At 45.1% G+C, this 20,281-nt stretch overlaps 1 protein-coding gene across 2 annotated transcripts in view; it reads left to right on the plus strand.

The window, feature by feature from the left end:
* The first annotated feature begins 9,487 nt into the window (after nucleotides 1-9,487).
* Slc23a2 (solute carrier family 23 member 2) overlaps nucleotides 9,488-20,281 on the plus strand; it is a 102,729-nt gene continuing 91,935 nt past the window's right edge. The window contains exon 1 of one of the 2 annotated variants that reach the window (XM_048455368.3): nucleotides 9,488-9,508. The gene's annotated coding sequence lies outside the window, so the exon portion shown is untranslated. Of the gene's footprint in view, nucleotides 9,509-9,834; nucleotides 9,929-20,281 lie in introns of those variants that run through there. The other variant, XM_085696751.2, reaches the window with a different exon arrangement.

Raw genomic sequence — 20,281 nt, forward strand, 5'->3', positions numbered from 1 at the left:
ATGGTGTCAGACACCCTGGAGCTGGAGTGGCTGGTCCTCATGGAACCCTGGTCCTCTGGTAGAGCAGGCGGTGCTTGCCGCGTAACTGGCAAGTCATCTCTCCAGCCTCCATGTTTATTTCCCACAGTCTATTTCTTATACCCGGAGCCAGCCAAGCATGACACCCAGGGCTTTCTCTTTTTCTCGTATTTAGCAGAGTGAGGGTGTTATGTTGGGAGCATAGCCCCCAGCCTCCAAGACTGAGAGTTGTATTAGTCTGGACTCCAAATCCCAGCATGCCAGTGGTCAGGACCACTCCTGCAGAGTATTTAAGTGAACTCCCAAAAGAGGATCACGTGGTCTTTTTTCCTTCCTCCTGGTGGTCGCATTCAAGGCCCCCCTGGGGCCACCCAAGAGCGCAGGAATCCCATTAAACCTGGATATTTTTTAATTTGGCTTGTTTTGATTTGGCTTGGTTGGGAATTTGCGTTGGCAGAGAGCTTGCATTAGGAAAAATTCCTAGCAGAGGGCTCTGTGGGACAGGTGACTAACAAGGGCCATGAGCCCAGTGTCTGCCAGGCAGCATATAGCCAAGGAAGAATGGGATCCAGCTCAATGGTGGACGGTCTCAGGCCCCAGTACTACAAAAATAAATATATCTTTATAGTTCTACGTTCAAATTTCTACTGCCTGAGGCACACATTCTAACAGTCTTACCTCCTTGGGTCTGACCCTCTGTTCCAGGTCCCGTTCTCAGACATGAACTATGTATGCTACCTTACACAGATGTAGATCTGCTAAGTGGAATCTCCCCGCTAAGTTTAACTATCGTGTTTTAGTCATTTTTGTAGGGTCCCTGCAGAAGAATGCTTGCAATTCTGTGGCATAATGAAACCTCTCAGTGTTTCGCCCTCAGATCAACACAGGGCAAGCTCCTCAGAAGGTCCCTGCTTCTGCTTAGTCACTGTCAACCACAGAGTGACATCTGCAATTCCAACAGCTTAGTTCTGCCGCTTTCCCATTCCAGTCTATTGTGCGGTTAGAATTTTCTTCCGCCCTTCCCAAAGAGTGTTAGAGGGGTTCTAGGTTCAAATAATTCCAAGTTCCTCAACCCACATCTGGCCGGCAGCCTCTGATTTTGTTTATTTTGTATTTTTGAGACAGGGTTTCTCTGTAGTCCTGGCTGTTCTGGAACTCACTCTGTAGACAAAGCTTGTCTCATAGAGATCCACCTGCCTCTGCCTCCCTAGTGCTGGAATTAAAGATGTGCACCACCACTGCCTGGCCTTTATTTTTTTTTAAATGACTCATTATATATATTCAATATACATTATACTGTATTAAGGATATTACTCTATGTTATACGCATCCCTCCAATATCTCCTACCTTCTTTTTTTTTTATCCTGTGTTTCCCCCCACCCCTTGACACTTGTAGAAAGCTTTTCCCTACCCCAGCATCAGAGACATTCCATGTTTTGCCTCCCGGCTGTTTCCTTCCGGGCTTCTGTAGTTAATTTTACATATCGACTTGACTGGGTCGAGAGAAGGCCAGATGGTATTAAAGCCCCACTTCTGGGCGCTGCAGAGTCTGAGGAGCTGTTTGCAGAAGAGATTAGCATTTGAATCAGCAAAGAAACCTGACCTCCATCAAGTGGGCGGGCAACGGCCGCTTCTGTGGAAGTACAGGTAGAATGAAAAGTCGAGGAAAAGCAAAGCCACACTCAGCTCTGCCTTCTGGAGCTGGGATGGTCTCAGACTTCCCAGGCCCTCCATCTCAGACTGAGTTACACCACCAGTTTCTCTGATTCAGCAGCTTTCAGGCCAGGACATCATGAGACAGTCTGGTGTCACAACTGAGTGAGTAACAAATTCACTCTTAGACGTCCGTATTTCTGTACGGTTTTTGAATCTTTCTTTTTTTCCTTTTTTTCTGTCTTTTTTTTGAGATAGGGTTTCTCTATGTAGCCTTGGCTGTCCAGGAATTTGCTTTGTAGACCAGGATGACCTCGAACTCACAGAAATCCACCTGCCTCTCACCTTCCCAAGTGCTGGGATTAAAGGCATGTGCCACCACCACTCAGCTTCTTTTTTCTTTTTTAGACTTTATTCTTCTCTCATACAATACATCCCAACCCCTCCTTCCCTTCCTCCCACTCCTGCCTCCTCTCCCCCAGTCTCTGCGTCTCTTTCTGTTTCTTTGGAGGTCTTGTCTAGCTAGATTTCCAGTTTTCCAGGAGCCATGGAGGTTGACCCCTTGTCCTCCTTTCCCTTCACAGGTCACCTTCAGCGCCTTGTTCAATTAACAGCTCAGCCCTTGTACACAGGAATGCTGTGTGGTGGGCTCTGTTTGAAGAATGAGTACAAGAAAGTGGATAAATCAGGATAAGACAGGTACCGTGAGAAAGACGTAGAGAGCCAGGCATGAGCCAATATGATTTCATTCTAAATGCTAGGAAGCAGAGAGAGAGAGAGAGAGAGAGAGAGAGAGAGAGAGTTCATTTACGTCAACCTGGAGACTTGGAAAGTTTCCAAGAGAGGCTAAGGTGAGATATAATGAGAGAGAACGCTCCAAAGAAGTGGGGCCATCAAGATGGCTCAGGGCAAAAGGGGTCCTCTGACCAGTACGCCGGGGCCTGTGTGCCTCCCACATAATAACTCTTTTATTTTTAAACAATAATTCTTAAAAATTAAGAAGAAGAAGGTTCAAATGGGCCAAACAGTAAAAGCAAAAAAAAAATTATTATTTTTCTATTTATTTATTGTGAGCCCCGTTTGTCCCAGAACTCACTATGTGGACTAGGCTGGCCTCGACCCCATAGAGATCCACCTGCCTCTACCTCTTGAATGCTGGGGTTAAAGGTCTGCGCCACCACTTTGCTGATGGGCTAAAAAAAAGGGGTTTTGAAGACTGGACCCACGTGCACTTCCCTTGCTACCAACGCTGGTGTTAGACAAGGGCCAGAGGAGTAAAAGATTGGGGAAAAAAATCTGTAGACACTCGGCGAAGTAGACGAAGCAGCAGGAAATGTAGCTGCAAAGCCAAATGAGGACGAGCTTCCTGACAGGACGTCGCACCCGCCGTGCCAAATGCCTCCAGAACGTTCCAGTAAAGATCCCCAGATTGTGTAACTTGGAGAACGTGGCTAATTTGCTTGGGCAGTTTTAGAGGAGAACCGGGGACGGAAGCCAGATTGCCAGTGGGTAATGAGATGATGGAAGCGTGCACAAGGTGGTACTTTCTAGAAGCCGGCACAAGTAAGGAACTGATTGCAAGGATGGCAGAGCATAAATGCTATAGGGAAAGGTGGTCGGCGCCGAAACACAGAGGGCGCCGGAAGTACAGGGGTCTTTGAGAGCTTTCCATGGTCGGTTGGTTAAAGGGGACTTCAGGGGAACGTGGGTTTGTGGGTTAGAGTTTGTGTATGAGGTGAGGAGTCACATCTCAAGATCTAGAATCAAAAAGCAAGAAACAGTGCTCCCTGCCAGGAGTAGGAGTAGGGGAGATGTTGACTTAGGGGACTGGAGGTCATTTGCAGATAAAAAGGATCTTTTGTGAAGAACAAATAAAGGAGCAAGGACTGCACAATCCGGGAACCCATGAACCATGCCTTTTGTGCCGCCATAGCTCAGGTCTTTGTGCCTGACTCTGATCCGCTGTGGGCATCCCTGGGAAGGGGTAAAGGCATCATGAAGAGACTAGAGGACAGCGGACTGTGCTTTGAGATCTCTGATACATAAGCCCTGTGCCCATTAGTGTGTGCTAGTATGTGGAAAGATTCTCAGAACCAATGTTCTCTGAGTTAGACTTTGATAGACATCGCCAAGTCATACTCTAATCAGAGAGTTCATTTCCCTTTTCCTCCACTAGTAATGATGCAATTAATCTCTGTCCTGGTAAAGTGAAAAATTATACTAATGACTAAATTTTTGTTCCTTTGTGGCAGAGAAAATCACCAGTCCTCAAAGATCAGGGATCAATCACCGTCCCTCCAGGTCAGCTCTTCTCTGCTTGTCCCAGGCTGGACCCTTATCTGGACAGATCATTTCCCACCCAGATGATCAGCCCTCTGATCTCTAGTCTTATCTTCTTCCCAAGAGCTTTGCTGGTCTTTTTCATGCAGATGTTGCTACGGGTACCCTGAGGATACTGCCTTTTGGCTTCTGGCACTTGACTGTCCTCCTGGTGGATGATCAGGCCGTGGGTTCAGCAATACAGTGTAATGTTTTCAGGTCTCAAAACAGAATGAAGGAAAAAGGTTGTCTTTGCACATGCTTGTTATTCCAGCTTTTAAGAGACCGAGACAGGAGGGACAGGAGGATTGCTGCAAGTTCAAGGCCAGCCTGGGCTCCAGAGTTAAGACCTTGCTTGTCACTAAAGGACAAAATGAAACCAAACCAAAACCCAAACTCCAAACTCTCAACCTTTAAATAAAATTCTGATCTATGCTAGAACAGAAATGATTCTTGAAAATATTAAACTAGGTGAAAAATATTAGAAAAGAAAGACTAGAATTATCTGACTCCACTTATGAGATAACAAGAGCAGGTACATTCATACAGAAAGAAACGTGGTTTACAGGATGGGGGTGGGAGTGAGGGAGGCATCAGCGTTTGAAGTATATAGAATTTCAAATTGCAGGTGAAAATTCTGGAACTGGATGGGGTGATGGCTTCAAAACATGGGTTCAAGGGCTGGAGAGATGGCTCAGTGGTTAAGAGCATTGCCTGCTCTTCCAGAGGTCCTGAGTTCAAATCCCAGCAACCACATGGTGGCTCACAACCACCTGTAATGAGATCTGGTGCCCTCTTCTGGCCTGCAGACATACACACAGACAGAATATTGTATACATAATAAATAAATAAATATTAAACAAAACAAAACAAAACAAAAAAAACAAAAACATGGGTTCAAGACAGAGACAGGCAGATCTCTGTGAGTTCCAGGCCAGCCTGGTCTACAGAGCCAGTTCCAGAACAGGCTCCAAAGCTACACAGAGAAACCCTGTCTCAAAAAAACCAAAACCAAACCAAACCAAACCAAACTAAACCAAAACAAAAAAAAAACCCCCTGAAAACATGGGTTCACTTTAAGATAGTATTATTAGGAATGGTTAAAGGGCAAGGTATGACTGTGCACACTTTAACTTCATTAAGCATTCAGTAGCAGAAGCAAACAAATAACATCACTTGCCCCCTTGAAAAACAAACCCCCAAACAAATCATATATGATGAGTCTATTCTATATTTACCGTAGATAAAGCTAAAAGGAGCGTAGATCATATGGTTACCTGAGCTGAAGGAAGAGGCGGGGAATGAGATTATCGACCTGAAAACACTCTAAAATGAAGCAGTAGCGATGGTTATATCATTGAATTGCATTTTTAGATGGAGAATATTATGGTGTGTGAATTATACATCAACTTAAAAAAAGAAAGCACGGGGATAGGCAGGAAAGGGGCCCTGTGATGGACAGAATGCTTACATCATCACAGTTCCATCGACCGCCCAACCCAGTGACACACAGGTCACTATGTAGCCTAGGCTGCCTCTAACTCTCATCCTGCCTCAGGTTTCTCAATGTTGAGATTACAAGTTTGTTTTCAGCATTCTTTTTTTGTTGCTAAAAACATTCACTTTTGTTTTGGTTTGCCTGCTAGTTGAAATATTGCTGCAATGAATAACGCTGAACTTGAAACCAAACAAAAAGCAAAAAAAAAAAAAGAAAAGAAGGAAGGAAAGGAGAGAGAGGAAGGAAGGAAGGAAGGAAGGAAGGAAGGAAGGAAGGAAGGAAGGAAGGAAGAAAAAAGTGGTGAGATGGTCCTCTGCATTTAGAAGGCAGAAATTGTTAGGTCTTTGTGAATCGGAGGCCGTCCTGGTGTACATAGCTTGTTTCAAACCAGTCAGAGTTATGTAGTAAGACCTTGTCTGAAAACACAGATCATTTCAGGCAGCTCTCACAGAGCTGGGCTGCACTGGGCTGTAGAGTGGAGCTCTGCTGACAGAAAGCCAAGTGAGTGTGTGAGCTCAGTCTCTTTCAAGCACTAGCCCAGCATTAGGTAAAGAGGCCTTGAGACCTTTTTCCATCACTCAATATGATCTCTTCAAAGTTAAGAATATTTTGCCTGAATTAACCTGCAGAGACAACTCAAAGTTGGAGTTATGGCCTAGATGGAGGCTCAGCAAATGGAGGATCAACTGTTTGCTTTTGTATGAGCCAAGAATGCTTTTTATGGGTGAACTCCAAACTAAGTAAAAATCTTACCAAAACATTGTAGGCTGGGGTTCAGGATGTATTTCAGTGGTACATCACTTGCCCAGCATGCACTTGGACCTGGGTTCCACACCTTACCTCCCCGAAGGAGAAGAATATACTTACCAGACTTAATTATTCTTACTGTATTTTGAATTCCATTAAAAAAAACAAAACAAAAAAAGCATGGGAATTTGTTTTTGCCCCTCGATGCATAAAATACAAAACATTTTACTTTTTGACCTTTTCCAGAAAAAGTTTGTTTTATATAAACTCCAGAGAAATCTTAGAAATAGTATTGAAAAGTATGTGTGAAGATGGACTAGCCGCAAGCTACAGTCACTGCTTAAAAATAACATAGCCCGTGTGTGTGAGGGGAATTTCAATCAAATTAACCAGAACATAAAACATTCTTGATAGATTCTGTAGATTTGAGTTTAGAGAAGTTAATGAGTTTGGGCACAGTTTCTTGTTTGTAATTCCTGGAATAAGAAAGGAAAATAGAGAAGAGACGTGAAGGGAAAATGCTCGGGTCATTTTTGAATTAATGATGATGATAAAAAATGCTTATATGTTGTTGCACTGAGTAAATATTTTGTATGCATGACCGAATTCAGTCCTCATTAGAGCAGTGAAAGACTGAAGTCAGGGTGGCCCTTGATAGCAACTCCAGTCGGCCAGCAGGAAAATGTAGTACTTTTTCTAGAAAAGAAAAGCATGAGATTAGAAAGTCAAGGGGTCAAGGGTCTTGAATGTTATGTCCGAGAAGAGTTTAGATTCTCTTTCTTTTTGCTGGATCATTATTTAGACTAAGGGGCCCCGAAGGATTCTCAGAAGGGATGTCAAATGGTCAGCTGTGTTTTGAGATGATAACAAAGATGGTTTGAGAGGGCCACCTTTTTTTTTTTTTTTTTTTTTTTTTTTTTTAAGACAAGTTTTCCTTCTCTATGTAGCCCTGACTGTCCTGGAACTCGCTCTATTGATCAGGTTGGCCTTGAAGTCAGATCTCTCAGCCTCTGCCACCTAAATGCTGGCTGGGATTAAAGGTATTGGCCACCACCACCTGGCAGGAGACAATTCTTAAGTCATGAGGTTGGAGAATTGAGAACAAGTGAGACTCTGTGTCTCTGCTGTCATAAAACACCTCCCTCGGTGACTGCAGGTGTCTGAGTGGACACAGAGTCAAAGACAACGCCAGGTTTTTTTTGTTTTGTTTTGTTTTTTGTTTTTTGGTGGCAAAATGAGAACCCAGATAGAAAACATATTCGGTGAGTCTGATAGTAGAGATGGGCCACCGCCCTCTGAACACAGGTGACCGACTGGTTTTATATACATTGTCATGCTGCTTTCGTGTAGCCTACAGAAACCTCTGTAGACTATTTGTAATTCCAATATAATGCAAATACCGTGTAAATAATGCGTAGCGTGTAGGGCGTGACGAGGGGAAAAGTCTACACTTTACCATCCATCCTGACGCTATCCAGTTGGGAATCACTCTACTGCTTGGGAATTTTGATGCTGTAGATGCAGACTCTGTGAGTCCAAACAGTATATTCATAGTTTCTGGAGGACATCTGGGAAGTTGTCTGGGGACACGTCAGAACTGTGTGTCTAGAACTTGAGAGATGACTGGCCTGGAAAGAGAGGCAAGGGAAGAAGAGAACCGTGAGGAGGAGAGAGCAGGGGGAAACACTGGGGAGAAAAGGGGAATCAAGGGAATCAGCATCTCTGGAGCCCCAAGCCGGAGCAATCCTTCCATCACTAACTTGGGTGGAGGGGGAGTATGGTACAGTTGGAAAGGCTGAGTGGCTTTGTCACGTAAACGCGTTTCCTGGAGGGGCTAGTCAATGGAATGTTACTGAGCCAGGGAAGAAGAAAAGGACCGTAAACAGGCGAAAGGATTTGGTACTTAGAAGGTCACAGATGACGTCCGAGAAAGCGGGAGACTGATGGTGCTTTATAGTGCTTGCTGAGTGTTGAGGGTGGGGGAGGAGGAGAGGCTGGGAGACTGGGAGCCAGGGACCCTGGAAGTGAAGCGGTGCTTTAGGATACAGGTAAAAGTGTGAATGGAGAGGGAGGGAGAGGGAGACAATGAAAATGGAAAAAAAAAATGAATGAAATAAAAACCAGGAAAGGGATAAACTGAAAGGATCCGGGGCTCTTGATTTCAGCCCCTCTATTTCAGAAGATTCCACGTTGTTTGCTGAGCAGAGTACACAATGTTATTTTTAAAAATGTGCCTGGAAACTCTGGCATAGGAGTTGTTCGTGAGACAGGACCTGTGTGTTTCTCTGATGCTGGCCACAGAGTCATCTCTTACTTTCTCCGTCTTTGGTGAAGATGAAGCACTCACCTGGTCTTCCAGGGTATATTGGATTTTACAGTTCAACTTTTGCTTTTCAGTGTTTTGAGCCAGGGGTCTCACTAAGTAGCCCAGGTAGACTTCAAATTCGTATTCTTCCTATCTCCACCTGCAAAATGCTGGAATTAAAGGTGTGCGCCACCAAGCCTCACTAGTTTTATTTTAGTGTGAGATGATTTAGAGAATTGCATATCAATTCTCAAAGATTCAGCTCGTGCGCAGTCGCCTACTTTATAAAATGTCAGTCCTTCCTGGCTATGGTATGCCCCTATCGATGAGTGTGCTGACAGTCCTCAAGACTGTCAAACATAAATAATTAAGCAATAAAGTCTGCTTTTTGTCAGGTGAGGTCAGACGCGGTCCACCATTCTTTGCGGCTCTCAGAAGTTGCTTGGAGATGTGAGGAATTACTCGGTTAGTAAAACAACCAAGATAGTGGTTCCATTTCAAGATGGAAGATGGAAGAAAGAGCTAATTATTTAGAGTTATTTATTTATTTATTTATTTATTTATTTTATTTTTTATGGTGGAGGTAAGGACGTGGTTTCTGCAGTGCCTCACAAGTTAGTATCTTAAACCACCGCCCGGAGCATCACCTGGAGACTTACTGGAGATGCAAATTCTGAAGCCACACTTGAAATCCCCTGTTTCATCACCTCTGGGGGTGGTACCCAGCTGGTGAGTCTTAATGGCCCTCTGGGCAAGACTGCCCGGTCTAAGCGTTATGGGTTTATTGACACATGGCCTCCCGCCTAAGCGCCCATCCAGCAGGCATCCCCTGGGGGGCATTTGAGAAATACAGAATCGCAGGTTGCCCCTGCCCCCCAAACCCGCTCGATCAGAACACACGCCCCGGAGAAATCAAGCCGGTGTCTTCTCCCGCGTCAGCACGAACAAGGAGGATCTCTTCTCCCCTGTGAGTTCCGAACCCAATTGGATAAACCGTGAAATTGCTTTAAAGCGCGTTACCCACTGGGCCGGGTGCACTGCCACCCGCTCCCTGTCACCCCGCGGCTATCGCAGGGCTCGGGGTCCTGCAGGGTTAAAAAGAGGCTCTGGAGCAGAGGCCGGGCGGGCGTCGAGCCTCCCAGGCCGGCCCAGAGCAGGTGAGTGGGGAAGGGTCCGCGGCTAAGTGCCCCGGGGCGCGCGGGCGGAGCCGGGGGTCGGGCGGGGAGGGGCCGGCGCGCGGGGCGGGCGGCTGCGCCGCTCCCGCCCCCGGCCCGCCCCTCCGCGGCGCCATTTTGCAGGCGGCTGCCGCGGGGACCCGAGGCGGCGGCAGGCACTGCGGCGCGAGCGGTGCGATCGGCGGGACGCGAGCTCCGCGAGCTGCAGGCAGGTGAGAGCGGGGCCGCCGCGCCCCACGCCCCACGCCGGGCCAGCGGCCGCACCTGCCGGCGGCCCCAGCTGCCCGCCGCGCCCACGAGGCCGGCCCGCGCGGCCCCCGCGCGCTGTCACCCACCCGCGGCGCGGCCTGCGCCCCCACGCCGGCTCGCGCGGCCCGGTGGCCCCGGCTGCCGCGTCAGGCCGTGCGTCTCGGGCGCTCACTGCTGCCCCGCCGGGTGTCCCCGGGATGGCCGCCGTGGACGGGGGGCGCTGCGGGGCTCGTTCTGCGCCCCTCCCCAGGTGTTGCGCCCCGCATCCCGGCTCCCGGGGATTCAGGGTCAGTCCGCGGGGCGGGGGGATGGCGGTGCGCTTTCCAGGCTGGCTTCCTTCCCTCTTTGCGGAGGCGACACCGAGTAATTTTAGATGCCGCTGCTCCGACCTTGCGACCTTTCCCGCTGGCCTGCCCCCGGGGGTCCCGGGTCGCCCTGTTGCCGCCACTCTTGACAGAGAAATTGACATTGGAGTGTGATAATTGGAAGGTGAAGAATTGTCTCCATCGTTTGGCTGGAGAGGTCCCATTAGCTGGGTAGCCTATAGGAACTCGGCCTTCTTTCAGGGTGAGGGGCTTTAATCGGGGCTGGTGGGAAACTCCTGATTGTCAGCGCAAAGGGTAAGTGAGGGCTAGTGCAGGGGGAAGAAAGTTATCTTTTGGGGGGGCTTCCCTTCCTGGGGATGGGGCGTTTGCAGTAGCTGTTAGTCTAGTTTTTGCAGCGCTGGGAAACGGGACGGGGAGGATGCTATCCCTTCTGACGTTTGGGTCTTCTGAACGACGGCGGCCAGGGGATGTGTGAGGATCTGGGATCTGAGTCCCGAGACAGCCTGGTTTGAGCTGTCATTAGCCGGCCATGTGACTTCCCCCAGGCAGTTTCCTCTTTACTCTAGTGAGCTAGAACCAAGGTGACTAAAACCTTTCTCTGTTTTGTGTGTGAGCGCTATTGATTGGGCTCAGGCCTCACATGTTCCCAACGTGTTGTCCGCATCTGCCTTTCATCTTAGGACGGGACTTTGCTGGCCTGTTCCTTTAAGGCGATTGACTCAGGTGAAGTTTACGAGAGGCCTTTTCCTCTTACAAGTTCAGGATTCTGTGCTGGGTTAAACTTGACCTTATCAGGGTCATTATGAATGTAGAACTACACCAAAAGTTAATAGCTTTGGGCGCTCCAGACCGTGCACCGAGTCTGCATGCTCAGGACGCGTCTGGTAGTTCAAAGGCTCAGCATTCCCAGCCAGACATTGAGGCAGGAGGTAACTAGCTGCTTTCTAGACACTGTCCTTTGCTTACTGGTAACTGATTCTTTCTCTGTATACCTGGGCATTTCCACCCCAGTTATCTTATTGTGGAAAGTGATTTTTGTGAGAAGGTAGGTGTTTCCCTCCGGGCGGTGGTGGAACACGGCTGTGGTTCCAAGCCTCTCCTGAGGCAGAGGCAGGTGTGTCTTTTATTTCAAGGCCAGCCTGTCTACACAGAGCAACTTCGGTGACAGCCAGGGCTACACAGAGGAAACCCTGCCTCAAAAAATCAAACAAACAAATAAATAAGAAAGAAAAGAAGTAGGTGTTTGAGGGGCTTTCGGTAGTGGCAGGTTTTTTTGTTTCTTTTCTTTTTTCCTGGCTGACCTGAACTTAACGTGCGCCAGACTGGCCTCAGACTCACCGAGAGCTCCTAAGCCCCGGATTAAAGTTGTGCCCCTTCCGCCTTGTTCCACATAGCTGCCTGATATTTAGTTTTCTGAGAGTGGCATGTTATCCTGAGATTAAACCTCTACTAAAAACGATTAAGCTGGGTTTGGTGATGTAGATGTATAATTTTAGCCACTCAGTCCAGCTGGGAGAGGTGGGAAGCTCACAAGTTCCAAGCATGGGATGAAGGGCAAGACTCAGCCTTGTAAGACAACACAAAGTATTTATTTATTTATTTATTGAGAGACAAGGTCTGGCTGCATAGCCTTGGCTGGCCTTGAAGCCATAAGAGAGCCGCCACATTCCAGGACTTGGGACTAAAGATGGTTACCACTATACCCAGCAAGAAAGTTAAAAAAACAAAAATCTTGTGGAAGTACTTGGCTAGAGGACTGGAGAGATGGCTCAGCAGTTAAGAGTACTGGCTGCTTTTTTTTTTTTTTTTTTTAAAACAGTGTCTGTGTTTAATTCCCAGCACCCACATGGTGTCTCACCATCACTTTTTTTTTTAAATATTTATTTATTATGTATACAATATTCTGTCTATGTGTATGCCTGCATGCCAGAAGAGGGCACCAGACCCCATTACAGATGGTTGTGAGCCACCATGTGGTTGCTGGGAATTGAACTCAGGACCTTTGGAAGAGCAGGCAATGCTCTTAACCTCTGAGCCATCTCTCCAGCCCCGCTCACCATTACTTTTTAACTCCAGTCCCAGGGGATGTAATGCCTGAAGCTGCAGGGCAATTGGTAAAGAAAAGTCCCCAGACTATCTTGATACAAAATATATATCTTTAATAAACAGAAGTAAGACTTACAACAGCTTACACTGGAATCCAACCGATCTGTCCGGACACAGGAGCCAGGTGAAAAAGAGAGCTAGCGGAGCGCGTTTGCAAGGTTTATAGGCAGGCTTTTGCCTGAGGGCGGCACGCCCTGAAAACAAAATATGATTGGCTGAACTCCCCTATCTTCTCCCCCTTTTTTCTAAAATAAGACAGAACCAAACCAAATACAACTATATGCAACATTCTATCTCAGGGAGTCTAAATAATGTAGATGGTAACTACAACTATCTAATCTTCAACTCCATCAAAGATCTGAGAAGGAAAATAATTTTACTCAAGCAGCCCGGAAGTACAAGCGGGAAACTTCTGAAATGTGCAACGAATGGAAGAGACAGCTGAATACCTGGGCAATCACCCAAAGTTTCATATGCAATGTTTAGTCAACCAACTTTGGCTAAGGCCTGATGTAACTGACATGCCATTTTTCAAAGGCAAGAAACCTTTTAGGACTCTCTCACCCGCTTTTATCCATTTACGGATATTCTGTAATTCTGTCAGTGGTTGAGGTATGGACTTTTTCTTTGCCCAAAGGCCAGTTCTGCCAGGAAGAAGACAAGCTCCATGTGGAGTGTCTTTGGTGCTCAACATTCTCTTGGGAGTAGAGCGGTGATGCCAGGAGCGATTGTGTCTCACAACTATAGAACTTATGAGCTTGATTAAAGGCCATTTTCTACAGCTCTTCGAAGAGGTTGAAGATTATACTATCTATACTAAGTATGATCTCTATGCACCTAAATAACCTGATTAGCCTAAATATAAGTATAATAAACATATATGACTATTGATTTCTATCTATCTAACTTGAAGACTAAGAGAATGAACAACTGTGCAATGAGTGAGGACAATGACCTCCAAATGTAAACAATGTGTATAAATATCTTAATCAGAGGTAGGAATGTAAATATATGTATATATATTGATACAAATAAAGGTAGAAGCATACTCACATACAACATTCAATATATCAATGTACAAAAATCAACACCGATACAATTTTCTAAAACCAATAACTCACAAATACCAATATATTATTATTCCAATAAAATTACATAAATATTTTTTAATATATCAATGTAAAAAAATCAAGACCAATACAATTTTCTAAAAACAATAACTCACAAATACCAATATATTATTATCCCATCACCAATCAATCCCCCCCTTTTTTTTTGATAAACACCCCTGAGTTTATAAAATACCTCCCCCATTCCCTCATCCCTATATCAATTATAACTAACCCCTAAATGATGTCCCTAAACCTGAGGGCAAATTCTACTGGGAGATATTCACAGCATACAGAGGGGAATCCCACATCACCTTTCCTTTTCTGTTTAAATAAAAAGGAAGATTTTAACTTTAACATAGTAAAATTACATACAACAAAACAGTTGTATTCAACCAAGAATTACAGTTACAATATTTATATCTACTTTACCTCTTTATCTTTTATCGTAACTAAAGAAAACTATAGTTATAACTATAAATTCTTCAGCTCCATCAAAGCCTCCAAAGGAAATGATATCACCTAAGTAACAGGAAGTACATTGTAAGTAATTTCCAAACCTCTAGAATTGACAGAGACATCTTGCTTCCTGGACAGTTACCCAAAGTTCTTCTGTACCTTTGGAACATTCATCTTCCGCCTACAGGCCCATAGTATCTGACAGACTTTTCCATGAAGTAGGAAATTTTAAAGACAGCTTCGCCTCTATTGGGAGGTTGTCAGTCACTTTCTTCTGTGTCCTACAGAATGTCTAGCAGACTCTTTGATGATGCAGGAACCTCGAAGGACGGTCTCACCTTTATTCAAGTTCAACAGTCATTTCTCTGTGGGTCCTACATGTCCAATTCATCAAGCAGTCCAGGCAAGAACATTTTTTTTTTTTTTTTTTTTTTTTGCCCAAATGGCTAAACAACTCCATAAGGAGCCTCTTTGTTGCCCATCTTCCTGTTGAAGTAGATTGGTGCTGCCAGGAACAGATGTGTCTCAATCGTCATGAAAAGTCCTAAATTACTAAAATATTTTAAATGCTATATTCTGTAGTCTTTGAAAGATTTGAAGAGTCCCTATGTATTTGAAATACATCTAGAAATCTAACATGACTACAAACTTGACTGTTATAGATGATTATCTATTAAAACCTATTTTTTAAAATTATACATTCCATTTTTAAATGAGCTGCACAAACAGTGCCTTAGTCAGGAGCAGAAATATACATATAACAAAATTGACCTTAAATTTGTATCAATAAACCAAGATCCATACCAATGAAAATCTTTATAGCATATCCCCCTTTAAATGTAAAGAAACATTTGTAAACAATATTTGGGAATATGGGCATAGTTTTCTGGACTACTTCTTGCTGATTAGGGGTGCTGTTAATCAGGTCTTTCATTGTGTATCCTTTGTGCTAGGTTTATCTCAGCAATTGGGTGAAGTAATTTTTTGGGGGTGTTCATGGCAACCTTTCAGGGGATCTTGGTCCATCAAACCACATTAGTCTGGGAGAATTCCACAGGTTCTCATCCTCTGTGGAAACAAAAGAAGAACCTCTTTTCCAAAGCAGCATATCCTTAGACTTAAATTCTGAAATCAAGATACCTTCAAAATATATATGTTGGTTACTTAGTGCCTTCACAGTCAAAAATATTTAAAGACAACACAATAATATATATAATCCAGACTGTGAATTTTCCATCTTTACATGACTTATTATTTCTTTAATCTATGACTGTCTGTACTCTGTCTCTTTAAAAACTTTGTTTTTTTTTAAACCATTTCTTTTCCAACTCTCTATACCCTTTTTCTTCTCTCTCCCAAGCCTATGTACATTTATCCAACACTGTGACTCATTTAGAAGTCTTTTATGTCTGAATCTTTCCTATTGTGTATCTGTAATTCTTAACTGTCTTGAAGAGCTTTTAAAATGGTAAGCAACTGAATGCTGGCTCTGAATGCTGGCTCTGCCTCTCTCAACTTTCAAAATGGTGGAGGTACCATTTCTGCCAGCTCTGGGATCTCTAGGTAGGAGCCATACTTAGCACTTTAACTCTGAGAATGAGCATGTAGCACATAAATCCTTTATATCTAAGTAATAGCTAAATCTGCCATGCAGAGCATTGCACGGCCTGGAAATATCTATGTGTATGACGGCAGGAATCCTCCATGCTCTCCTGCCTGTGCACTCCTAGCAGTCCTGATTCTGCCTCCTGCCCAGGTCGGGGGCACTGAGCTGTGGGCATGGTCTCAGCTACTTTCCCAAGTGGGCATACAAGCACCCAGGCCCACAAACCCCATTCAAGTGCTCCATAGACAGACCTCTAGAGAGAGTCAGAGTTCTTTCTAGAACTCTGACAGCACAGCCCAGAAAGCCGGCAAGTTTAAAATGGCTCGGCTTTTTTTTTTCTTTCTGCTACCACTGAATCAAGAAAACCTCTTTTAAAGGAGCTGCAGCATGCTGCCAGCAAATAGCAAGAAGCTGTGTTAAACTCTGTATTTTTGTGTTTCTAGAATTCCTATTTGAACTCTCTCAGGTTTTAAGTGAATTTTAGTTGGCCAGGTGGACATCAATTTGTAGGAGGAGGCCCCTTGTTCGTCCCTGCCACCCAGAACCAAAATAACCACACAGAAGCTATATTATTTAAAACACTGCTTGGCCCATTAGCTCTAACTTCTTATTGACTAACTCTTACATCTTAATTTAACCCATTTCTAGTAATCTGTCTATCGCCTCGCAAGATTCCAACTGGCGTCTATCTCTGGTGGGGCCATATGGCTTCTCCCTGACTCTGCCTCCTTTCTCCCAGCTTAGTTTTCCCCAACTACCTAAGTTCTGCCCTATCACGGGCTCAAGACTTTATTAACCAATGATATTCACAGCATCCAGAGGGGAATCCCACATCAGTTGTCCAGTGCCAAATTGTCAGTCCTGAAAACATACAAGCAACTGAATAGGTTATATGTAGAAGCATATACATATGTGTCTATGGAAGGGTCTGAAAGAAGGAAAGGGAAAGGAGAAATAAAAGTAAAATAAAGAAGAAATGTTTGATTGGAGCATTGTGGATGGTCAGGTAGTTTTTGTGCCTTACTACCTACCTGATTTGTATAGCAGTCTAGTAGACTTCACAGTTTAGAAGTAAGCTTTTTGTCTGAAGGGTAAGCTAGTGTAGCCTGCCCCTCATCCGTTCACCCATTTTTCTGTTAATTAGGTGCCAGCTGCTACTGAACAAACCATCCTTGAATTAAACCAAGGTGTTTCCACTCGAGATCTAATGTTTTGCTTGTTGGCTATGGGAAGCACTGGGTCGGCTGTTGTCATGCTCTTCAGTGTTCCTAAGGAAACCTGGGCTCCATCTGGGGTTCTGGACTTGATCCCACTGGTTTTGGTTAAGAGAATTAAGCCATCACCAGTAATTTGTCTTTATATGGCACTTTGAACCTATAAATGTAAGCTTTAAAAACCTCATTTCCTTTTTTTTTTTTTAAAAAAAAGATTTATTTATTTATACAGTATCCTGCCTGCAGGCCAGAAGAGAGCACCAGATCTCATTATAGGCGCTTGTGAGCCACCATGTGGTTGCTGGGAATTGAACTCAGGACCTCTGGAAGAGCAGTCAGTGCTCTTAACCTCTGAATCATCTCTCCAGCCCAAAAACCTCATTTCTTTTACTCTCATGTTTTTGTATTACTTATTTTAATTTGTCTATTATTATTATTATTATTTTACAAAAGTTTATTACAATGTACACCAGGCTCCAGGATAACACTTCATTCTAACTATAGGTGGCAAAGATGTTATAGTAGGGAATCCAGATGTTTAACAGGCTCCAGGATAACACTTTATTCTAGCTGTAAGTGGCAAAGATGTTATCTCAGGGAATCCAAATGTTTAAATAGAAATAGAAGAGGGTCACCCTCATCTCAGATAAGAGGAACAGCTTCCTTTTTGTCAGATTCTTTAATTCCACCTATGGCCAGGGGTCCCTTCCCTGCAGCCGTAGCGTGAGCTCCTCCAGTCTCTTCTGCTCCTCTTTGTTTCTGCTTAAAGCCTCATCTTCCCTGTCCTCCTTAGCCTGCTTCTTGGGCTGTTTCAGGGGTTTCTTTTTGCCACCTTTATGGCTCAGTGTGGTGCCTACAGACAGCCCTTTCGGCACTCTCAGGCTTTTTAAGCCTTCCCTCAACCTGTTTACTGGCCTTACTTCCAGAGTCTGGTCCCTCATTCGTTCTTTTACCTGGTGCTCCTCCAGTTTGCTCAGAAGGGGTGTTGGGGGCGGGGTGTCTTTGTGTTATGTCAGTCTATCATTCTTGCTCCTGGTTAAGCCTGCATTATGTCCTCTGGGTTTAAAGGAGCCCTTTGTGCACTCTGTGGGATTGCCATCTTCCTCCTGGCTTTGCTGTTTCTATCTTGTCACAGGTTCTAGGTTGTTGGCTGTTTCATATTAAGCTCTGCTTTCAGCTTGTACCTTTCATTATTTATCTTGACACTGAATCTTGCTTTGTTGCTCAGACTGACCTCAAAACCCTGGGCTTACAGAACTCCTGCATAAATTTCCCTTTACCTGATCACCAGGCCTGACCTTTCAGGTGTTCACAACACTTCATACATTGTTTGAGTGTCTACTCTTTTTCAGGGCAGTATTCTTATGGTCAGCTGGGAGGTTTTTATGCAGGGAGAGTTTCCTTTCCAAATGGAGAGTTTTGTGGCACTTGGATTTCTGAGTGTGGCACTCTCTAGTGTGGGAGGCAGAAAATAGGATTTCCAAAGAATCTTAGAAGTCCTGTGGAATCTGGCGGTGTGGGCATGGGAGCAGAAAGGCCAGGGGGACTCAAACTGCTGTCTCAAAATGCCTCTGTCATTCATTCCTCACAGTTCTGGAGACGAGGAAGTCCAAAGTCAAGGTCCTGACTCATAGGCAGCCACTTTCTCGTCGAGTGCTCACTCACATGCCCTTTTTTCAGTGTTTTCTCTCTCTCCTTCCCCACTCCAATGCCTTAGCTGGAACCCAGGGCTCTGTCATGTTAGCATGTGTTCTACTACGGAGCCGCACCCCTAGCCCTGGTTCTGCTTATAGCAAGGATACTTAAGTCTAGCCATCGCTGTTTGAGAATGGGTGTGGATAGGGCAGGTCTCAGGTGGTGGGGAGGTCAAACCAGGGTGATCTACTGTGGGGAGACAGTGAGAATGAAGAATAGGGTTAGAGACACAGGAGGAGTAAAGGAACAAGGAAAGGAGGAAGACAGACAGAGAGGCTTCAAGCCTGACACTTGGACAGAAAGTGGCTGCAGTTGAGATGCCCAAGGGGCAAGTTCAGGGTGAGCAAAGTTGTGGTGCCAACCTGTCAACCCAAGTCCGGAAATGAGGATGATGGGATTTCCTCCTGTCTGGAAATGTAAATCTTCCTGGTATCTTCTTAGCACTCTTAATTCTCCCTCTCAGTCTAGGCAGTCTCTAGCCTTCCTGGGAGTTAACTTCATGCAGGAGAGGAGTCTTGTCTAGTGCCCGGCTAGGAAAGCTTCCTTCACTTGTGAGTTCTTCCAAGGCGTCTGATATCTAGACGCCTGTCTAGTTGTCCAGGGCATCTTATTAAGTACCTGGTGATACCCTTTCCTAGGTAGCGTCTTCTTTGTGTGTGTGTGTGCCCCTGCACAAATGTCTGTTTGTCTATGCACATGTATGGACTAATGGACAACCTTGATGTTCCTCAGGTACTGCTCACATTTATTTGAGTATTCGTATTAGTATTTTTCGAGGTCATATTTATTTTTATTTTGTGTGGATAGGTCTTTTGCCTGCATGTATATCTATGCATGCAGTGTTCTTGGAGGCCAGAAGAGGGCATCAGATCCCCTGGGACTGGAGTTGCAGGTGATTGAGAGCTGGCTTGAGGGTTCAGGGGATAGAGCCTGGGTCCTCTAGAAAGGCAGCCAGTTCTCTTAACCACTGAGCCATCTTCCCGGAAAGTGTGTTTTGACCACTGGAGGTGGAACAGAAGTGGTAACCTAGTGTGTTTATTTCCTGGGATTGGGGGTGTTAGGCACTGTGTTCAGCCAGTGTTAACCTCTCAAGGTGTGCTGACCACTTACGTTCTTAGAGACATATCTGCCCTTCGGGCTGGGGGTTAGGAGCCACATGAGTGCCGAGAATTGAACCATAGTCTTCTGGAAGAGCAGCCCATGTTTTTAACTACGTTTCCACTTCTCCAGCTACTATTTATTATATGCTGAGACAAGGTCTCTCACTGGTCTGATAGGCTAGATTGACTGACCATCCAGCCCCAGGAATTCACCTTAGCAGCTACTATCTCCATAGCTTAGCCTTTTTTTTTTTTTTAAAAAAAGTATGTGTGTGTAAAGTTCTCCCATTTTTGCAGTTGAAAGTGAACACAGCTAAACCAAGGTGTCAGAACCTGTCTAAGCAATGACAGGGACCCTAGAAGGGCGAGGCAGCTAGCCCACGAAATGGCCATTGGAATGGTGTTTGTGCTGATAGGTATAGGTGATATGCTGGGCACTTGAGGTCAGCATTGCTAGTGTGACCACCGATAGGTTCTGTTCTGTGTTTGGTCTGTATCTCTAGGGTAACTACTGATTGTGAATTCTGAGATGACGCTTAAACTCTGGGCACTTGATAGAACTCCACTTCCAGATCTTGTTCCTGATGGTGTGAAGAGAGCAGAGAAGCCAGTAGCTCTTGTGTGCTAGGTGCTGTGCCTAGCATTCATTGTGACATTACTGTAATTTAGCCCTGTGGGGTTCACTGTGCCCATTGTACTGT

Source organism: Myodes glareolus, chromosome 10 (assembly GCF_982192425.1).
Source record: "Myodes glareolus chromosome 10, mMyoGla1.1, whole genome shotgun sequence".
Taxonomy (NCBI): domain Eukaryota; kingdom Metazoa; phylum Chordata; class Mammalia; order Rodentia; family Cricetidae; genus Myodes; species Myodes glareolus.